At 36.7% G+C, this 8,732-nt stretch overlaps 1 long non-coding RNA gene across 1 annotated transcript in view; it reads left to right on the top strand.

Annotated features, from left to right (window-relative positions):
• Positions 1-2,525, top strand: part of LOC123986327 — a 38,932-nt gene extending 36,407 nt beyond the window's left edge. The window contains exons 2-3 of the long non-coding RNA XR_006828848.1: positions 805-894; positions 2,458-2,525. This is a non-coding gene — a long non-coding RNA (uncharacterized LOC123986327). The remainder of the gene's footprint in view (positions 1-804; positions 895-2,457) is intronic.
• The last annotated feature ends 6,207 nt before the right edge of the window (positions 2,526-8,732 follow it).

Here is an 8,732-nt window from a genome sequence, read left to right as displayed (position 1 = left end):
GATCTGTGCCTTGCCACAATTCTGTCTCTGAGCTCTTCAGGCAGTTCCTTTGACCTCATGATTCTCATTTGCTCTGACATGCACTGTGAGCTGTAAGGTCTTATATAGACAGGTGTGTGGCTTTCCTAATCAAGTCCAATCAGTATAATCAAACACAGCTGGACTCAAATGAAGGTGTAGAACCATCTCAAGGATGATCAGAAGAAATAGACAGCACCTGAGTTAAATATGAGTGTCACGGCAAAGGGTCTGAATACTTATGACCATGTGATATTTCAGTTTTTCTTTTTTAATAAATTTGCAAAAATTTCTACATTTCTGTTTTTTTCTGTCAAGATGGGGTGCTGAGTGTACATTACTGAGAAATAAAATGAACTTTTTTGATTTTTGGAAAATGGCTGCAATGAAACAAAGAGTGAAAAATTTAAAGGGGTCTGAATACTTTCCGTACCCACTGTATTTTGCATAAGTTGTAGTCATATCCACTCACATTTTCATTTTGCATGTAAAATAACCTTGATGATGATTATAATGGCAACATCATGTTATTACTGGAATTTTTTGGAGCTTCCAGTCTCTACTTCCTTGAAAAAAACTGGCAATTCTGCTTCGAGCTCCTTTCCCCCCATGTGAGCTATCATGTATTTGCCAGTGACACTGGCTTTGTGTGTGTGAAATCCAATTCTATGGATGCAGATGACTCAGAGAAAATTTGAAAAGATGTAGATTATATCGACTTTGACACCCCCCTCCCTCCTCCACATGACACAAGTATAATTCTCATAGATATTCTTGTCTTTGCAGATTGGACATAAGGCATTTTTGTGTATGGCCAGGAGGACACAGCATATGAGGCACAAGTCAGGAATAATGAGAAAGGTAACAGCACAGGAGGTGAGATAACTGACATTAGTTAACTAGGTTGTCATAGTTTTCAGGGATGGAAAGTGTGAAGAGTGAAAAGAAAAACATTTAAGGAAAAACTGTATAGGAATATAGGAGAAATATTCAGGTTTTTTGATAATCAGGTAAATAACCTAACAACTAAATAGTTCAATTGCAAGTATTTGTATGAAAGGATTGTGGGATATAACAATTCAATATTCAGGAGTTATTTTATTAAATTCATCATGGCCACAAAATGTGGTGTGTGCAGTCCCACAATGTCCAATTCATCAAAACCATTTGGTCAACTCTAATGGTAGAACAATTGTTTGACAGATACTACACACTGTATTATAGTCTGTATACTGTAGAGCAGTTAAAGGAAAGCTTCTTCTTCACTGTTACCTTACCTCTGTGACTGTGACACTGATGAAACTGTGCTCAGAAAGTTGGAGAAACTTCCACAGTGAATCATATTGCATAATTGGAGCTGTATCAGTTATGCTGCTGCTCACAAACACTTATTATGTACCATGTGGCTTGAAATTCATGAAATAGCTCCTTGTAATGCCTTGTCTGTCACTCTGAAGTTAGCTGTCAGCGGACATAAGTTAGTAATGGGCTGGCACTGGGATAATTGGCTCAATTTATTAACTTGATTAATCTCGCTCACAATGAATGGTCCAACTTTAAATCAGAGGCTGTCGAAGGGGACGCTTTGTCAAAATGTCAACCACAAGGAACTCATAGGAGGTTTCTACATGTTCCCAGCTACCTCTATGTATGCCCATTTAGCTGTAGGCTTATCATTACACCATATAATGTATAAAAAAGGAATAAAAAGAAAGGATGAATAAAAACAATGTTTACATTTAATTAATCAATTAAATTAAACATTTTATTTAGTGCAGGTTTCATTCTCTTAAGTAGGTTATGATGATTCACCCTGAACCTCACTCACAGGTTTTACTACTAGAATTGTAGTACCGTTATAATGGTTACTCTTACACTGCACACTTCACATTGTTGGGATGATAATATTTTTACATATAGTTATTAGTAGAAACTTTTCACAGACGTGTTCTTCAATGAAAGTGTGCAGGCACCAAAACTCTCATTTTATTGTTACATGCACTGTAGCTTCCATGTTTGAAAAGACTCATTCAAATTTCCCATGGCAATTCCAGTTAGCAGCTGCAGCTGTCGTGGAGCACCGGCTGCTAGTGACATTATCCAAGACCTTATGTTGTATTGACTAAATATTACTGCCTATAAAAAACTGATTTCCTCACACTGAGTTGCTATATGAGACTGCCCTCTCTAATAGCCCTGAACACATTTGATGCTGCTCCATCCCACTGTAGGGACCTGTTTTCATAATGTCACACTTTATTTATTTTAACACAATGTAAAATTCAGAGAGAAAACGGTTTCTAAAACACACTGGGAATAGTTGTAAAGTTGCTTGAAAACTCTACATCATCATAGTCATCATAACATGGTCAGATTTGCATAAATCATCAAATAGACAAACAGACAAACTCAGTCTCATGGATATTTTTGTCTTTGCAGATTGGACATTTTTGTGCATTGCCAGGAGGACACAGCATAAGAGGTACAAGTCAGGAAAAATTATAAAGGTAACAGCACAGGAGGTGAGATAACTGACATTAGTTAACTGGGTTGTCAAACTCTACATCATCATGACATGGTCAGATTTGCAGAAATCATCAAATAGAGGGTATGCGCATGACGTCACAGAACGCAGTTACGTTCACTGAGTGGCAGAGAGACAAGCAGCAGTGTTAGCTTGAATCAGCTAAAACACAAACAACACATCTAAAATGGGAAAGAGCTGGACCACTGGTTCTTTGGTAGGCAGTAAGGATCACTTTTAAGTCCGACTGCCTTTAATTTGAGCAAATAATCACTTGTTTTACTCCCGGTTTGCTAAACGCAGCCATGGTAACAGATGTTTTGCCACTCCGTCCAGCATGTTCAGGAAGGAGAAGCTACATCAACGCATACCCTATAGACAAACAGACACACTAATGCTACCTGAAGAATTGCCGTGAGCTTGAAACGAGTTAGAAGGAAGAAGGTATAATATTATTATTATTATTAATATTGAGTACATTTTTTCTCAGTAAACATATTTCTAAAGGTGCTATTTAAATGAAATGTTGGTAACAACCCATACACAAACAAACAAAACAAATAAGTTCAGAAATTAAAAATGTGTAATGATATGAAATGACAAAATTATTGAACACATGAAGAAAAGGAGGTCTAAAAAGGCATGGGAAGCCATCAGTAATTAGAAAGCAATCCTGCCCTTTGTCAATCCCATCTGACGGCCTATAAAAACAAAGAACGTCTCATGATGGGTAAAAGCAAAGAACTCTCTTAAGACCTTTGCAGTCTTATTGTTGCAAAACATACTGATGGCATTAGTTAAAGAATGATTTCTGAATATTCTAGTAAACACTGTTGGGGACATGATTCAGGAGTGGAAACAAAATCATTTCACCATAAACTGGCCACAATCAGGTGCTCCTCGCAAGATTTCTGACAGAGGAGTGAAAAGAATTATTGAGAGTTGTCCAAGAGCCAAGGACCACTTGTGGAGAGCTTCAGAAAGACCTGGAATTGGCAGGTACAATTGTTTCAAAGAAAACAATAAGTAATGCACTCACCACCGGGGCCTGAATGTACACTCACCACGCAAGACTCCATTGCTAAAGAAAAGGCATGTTGAAGCTTGTTTAATCTTTGCTGCACAGCATTTGGATGTCTTTGGAAGTCTGTGAAATACTGGGAGAATATAGTCTGGTCAGATGAGAGCAAAGTTTAACACTTTGGATGCCATAATACACACCATGTTTGGAGGACAAATGGCATTTCACATCACCCCAAAAACACCATACCAGCAGTGAAGTTTGGAGGTGGGAACATCATGGTGTGGGGCTGTTTTTTCAGCATACGGTACTAGCAGACTTCATATGATTGAAGGAAGGATGAATGGAAAAATGTACCGAGACATTCTTGATAAAAATCTGCTCTGATCTACCAGGATGATGAAGAAGAAATGAAGGTGGACATTTAAGCAAGACAGTGATCCCAAACACACAGCAAAGATAACTCTCTGTTAAAGATGAAGCTTCTAGAAGCCAATTTACTTTTAGCCAATTAACTGACTTGAATCCAATACCAAAAGAACTATGGACTGTGTCGAAGAAGGGGCCACAATCACACCTGAGCAATGCATGCAACCAGTTTGTCCATTCATCACACTTTTTCCCTGTGTCATTTCACATTATTACACATTATTTTAGTTTTTTGTATGTATGGATTACTTGGGTTGTTACCAATATGGAAATTTGTGAAAAAATGTGAAAATTTCATATTAATTGCACCTTTAGAAATATGTTTACTGAGAAAAATGGTGACGTGTTCAATACTTATTTTACTGCATCTAAAGTATCTGCATCTTACAACCACTTTTGTTCATCTGATGATCTGTGTCTGTGTAACACCAAATTTACCAGTCATATACACAGTATAAGTTTAAAATAGTGGTAGGTCCTTGACCAAAGTTCAGAGCAGTAATCAATCATTTTAGACTTGTAGACAGTTCTGGTCAAGGGTAAGGTTAGGGCCGATAAGTCTAGTCATTATCCACCATTAAATCACACTCTCAAGCACTATTAAGTGTCTAAACAGCAGTTCTAAACTGGCTGTTTGTCTAAAACTGTAGGAACTGCAGCTGGAAGTGCCTCTTTCTGTGTTAATGGTTGTACCTGTTTGATCCAGCAAGTGAGTGAAAAGCTTTATAATGCACTCATACCTGGAAGAACTTTCAGGATGAAGGCACTGATGTTGATGAAAACAGCATTTCCACATTCAAATAGTTTCACTTTGTTGTGTAAGCGGGAAACAATGTAACTGGACTGTCATTAAATGAAATAACATCATGTATCTAAATAAGGTGTAGAAATAATTGCTCTGTGACAGGGTTTTGGTAATGGTAACTATCTGCATTTGGATAATAGTACTTTTATTCATTTTAATGATACGGCCCTCCCTTTCATGAGCTCGTTTTCAATGGGTCTTAGATAAGTTAATTGAAATATAGTGCTGTGGTGACAGTGGAGCAGCTCTCAGAAAAATAACCATTCTTGGACATTTGTCATTTATGGCAGGTTTACAGCCAGGTCATGTGAGTGGTGATAAACTGCTATGTGTGTGTGTGTGTGTGTGTGTGTGTGTGTTTTTAAGTTTTTTTTTATCAGTAGTTCTATTAAGGTCATAGATAGGAAATTTAAGGTGATGGTGGATGACTCGCGGCAGTTGCATTAATAAATGTGCTTCTTCCTATTAAATACAGTGAGTCTGCATAAATTAACTTTTATGGAACCTGCATTATGAAATCTAACTTTTACTTCAACATCACTGTGTTCAAGCTGATAAATATATTTAATAGATCAACTGAGCAAAATGTCTTGATCAAGATTTATAGTTAACTGTCCCAGATAGATAAATAACATGAGTGCAAAGATAACTCTAGTATGAAACTCTAGAGTATAAATATCTAGAGTATTGAACCCTCTTTTCTCCCTGCTGCTTAATAAGTACCAGAATTTCATATTTTTTGCAAATTTGGATGAAAACTTTATGTCACCTTCAAATGGAGCCATCAGATTTTAACTTTGATGAAAGACTTTTATAGAATTGTCAGCTGGAGCCAGAGCTCCTGCAGAGTTTACACAAGGTGGCTGAGATTGGACTTCAGAGTGCTAAAAGACAAAAGACGAGCGACACAGCCAGAGTTAAGGAGTGTTTCATCTGATCTATGTGTGGTTTAAAAATTTCTTTTCCTATACAGTTTCTCTCTGTGTCTTTTTAGAAGCTGGTGCAGCAAATTGGACAAAACCAAAGAAAATCTCAAATTAAAAATGGTTCATCTTTCTTCAGTTGTGATGTGTTTCCTTATATGGTCTCCATGCAGACACTGTCTGCACAGCCTGCCAATCAGTCAATAGGAAATAAGATGAACATTTTTTCAAAAACACTCACATGTTGCCTCACCATAATTCAGCATCACATTTAAAAAATTAATTTTATAAAGTAAATTGTACAAATCAACCACTATAAAAAGACTAACGAGTAAACAACAGCTGCACCACTGTCAAAACCCGTATCATAACGGGTGTGATCCAAGTTTTAAAAGATGATGATGAGATGCTTGTTTGAATTCAAATTAACGTCAGAAGCTTTTAACTGACTCTGTTATTCAGAGTGACTTGCAGTACAATGAGCTAAAGAGGTAAGTTAGCTTCACAGACTCCATCTGCAAAATCATAGGCTGATATAAAGATGATGGGTCAAAGGTCACAACCACACTGCCCTGATAGAGGTAACTAAATATTACTCTGCCTCAAGAATCATCATGAATAATCACTATTCTTTGTTGTCCCGCTTTCACACACACACACACACACACACATAGCTTCAACCTTTTGAAGTGTAATGTATGAAAATTACTTTCTACACGATAGCATGGAGCACCCTCCCCACACCCCTTATCTCTGACTGTGTTTTGTTTATCTGCCTCCTCACCGTTGCTCTCCATTTATCAGCTGCTCTGGCATTCCTGTTAAAGAATCCCCGTGGCTTGTCTCTTGGACAATGATGGACACAGGTGGTCAGAGAAAAGTGTCCACATGGCTGAGACCAGAGCACTGTCCTGGGGCTCTGGCAGTGGCCTTGAAGGCTTATCATCTCTCCACAGAAGTGCTTTTTCATGCTTTTGATCTCGTGTAAATTAGTTTCTCTGGCTTTTCTGTTAAAGCAATTTTCCTCCCCGCCCCTGTCACAGAAAATCCCAGTGGCGATGGGTATGATCAGAAACTTATAGAGTGTCATTTCTGCTGTCTGCGGCTGTGACCTTGATTGACAATCTTAAGGAGGGTAGTTTATGAGATAAAATACTTACAAGGAAATAACTGTGAAGGGAAATACAATTAACTCATTATCTGAGCACACAACACTTAACCAGAGCTGCCATCAAGAGGTCACAACTTACCATTATTTATTTCTAGTAGTTAGTTCTTCTAGTAACAGATATAATTAAATCAAAAATAATAAACAAAAAACTATATGAAAATAAACATTGGTTACACAAATTACAATTTAGTAAAAATGCTATTTATTGTTATTTGAAAAAAAATATAAGCATCAAAACTTTAGATTACAACACCAATACTACAATTCTACTAAAATAAGTATAAAGTAATACATTACATTAAATAAAAAAAAAATAAAAAAATATAGGATTTACCATGTGAAATAAAAAGCCAAACTATAGGCTATACATTTGTCTATGAGCTACTACCATAATTAAAAATGGTTTCACATTTAATAAAGCACTTGTCCATCCTTTCAGGAAAAAGACTGATTGTACCCTCACATGCCACATGTTTAAATCCTCTGAGAAATCAGTGAAGGAGTTTTCTCTTTTTAAGTCCAGGGAACTATTGTGAACACAAACATATGAAATCAGGGACCTACTGAGCACCAATTTTGGCAAAATCTGGAGAGAGTCTGACATACTCTGTTGAAAATTGTGTTTAATTAATTTAATTTATTAAATTGTAGTAGTAGTGTGTCGTCTTTAAAGTTTTGTGGTTTGTAAATGCAATATTAACCTCTTCCCCCCAGGTTTTTTCAATGAATTTGTACTTCAGCACTTATCCAATGGAGAAAAAAAATAATTGTAGTAGTGTAGTAGATGTCTTTGTTATACTATTGTCTGTAGGATCAATACCAAAAAAAAGAGATAAGAATGATGTCTCACATTAGATCACATTATGGGCAGAAATGACTCAGGGGCAATGCAATTATATTAAGAAGTGTGATGCAATTCATGGCACATTGTTCCCCTCAACATGTTACTACATTTAGCTGTTAATAATACAAAATATATGTACTGATGTTGATTAATCATGTGTGGCTTGAACATTTTCTTTGATTTATTTATAATGTATGAAAGCCAGATGTGCCTCCCCAGATTGTCGGGGAGCGCGCGTGCACGATATGCGCGTGCATTCGCCGTTATCAGCTGCTGAATAGCGACAGACAGTTTTGTTCAGTTCAGCAGGGACAATTAAGCTTCTATAACTTCTCCCTTGTGATTTGTGTGCGTGAGTGAATCAGGTGAGAATCTGCTTAAGTTTCTTCAGCAAGTTAATTTCCTGTTAACATGCATGCCTTTGTATATTTCTCAGTTTCTATTTGTACATTTTGCTGTCTTTCCATGTGCTAGCTTGAATCAGTGAATGCTATTATGGGTTATGTCAATAATAGGTTATTTGAACACCAAGTGTAAGGAAGTTTTCAGATTTGTTGGAATATTTAAGATTTATAATAGAAACCTTTATTTGTAAGAATTTGATTTGAAGATATTTCTCCTTTGTTAATTTCCAGAACCACACCCATTCACTGTTGTAACCTGTTGCTGGAATAAATAAAGCATCCTCTCAGAATCGATTCTCTGGTCGGAATCATTTCATCCATAGTTGTCAGACCCAAACCAATTGTTTCCTGAGGCCCCCTTCCTCACATATAAGGACAACACACATCATCAACATTACTGTAAATTTGCCAGTGTTAGCCCACTCGCTAATTTTCAACTGCAGTCTTTCGGCAAGATGTTTTGAAACCTTTAAAATGTTAAAAAATTACAGAACAAGGACAACACCATAAAGACAGCAGCAGCAACTAAACACAAATTCTCAAAACACAACACAAGCCATGCTTAGTTTTATATGCTGCATTTTTCCAAACAA

Source organism: Micropterus dolomieu, linkage group LG17 (genome assembly GCF_021292245.1).
Source record: "Micropterus dolomieu isolate WLL.071019.BEF.003 ecotype Adirondacks linkage group LG17, ASM2129224v1, whole genome shotgun sequence".
Taxonomy (NCBI): Eukaryota; Metazoa; Chordata; class Actinopteri; order Centrarchiformes; family Centrarchidae; genus Micropterus; species Micropterus dolomieu.
This window is presented reverse-complemented; position numbering and strand designations above follow the sequence as displayed.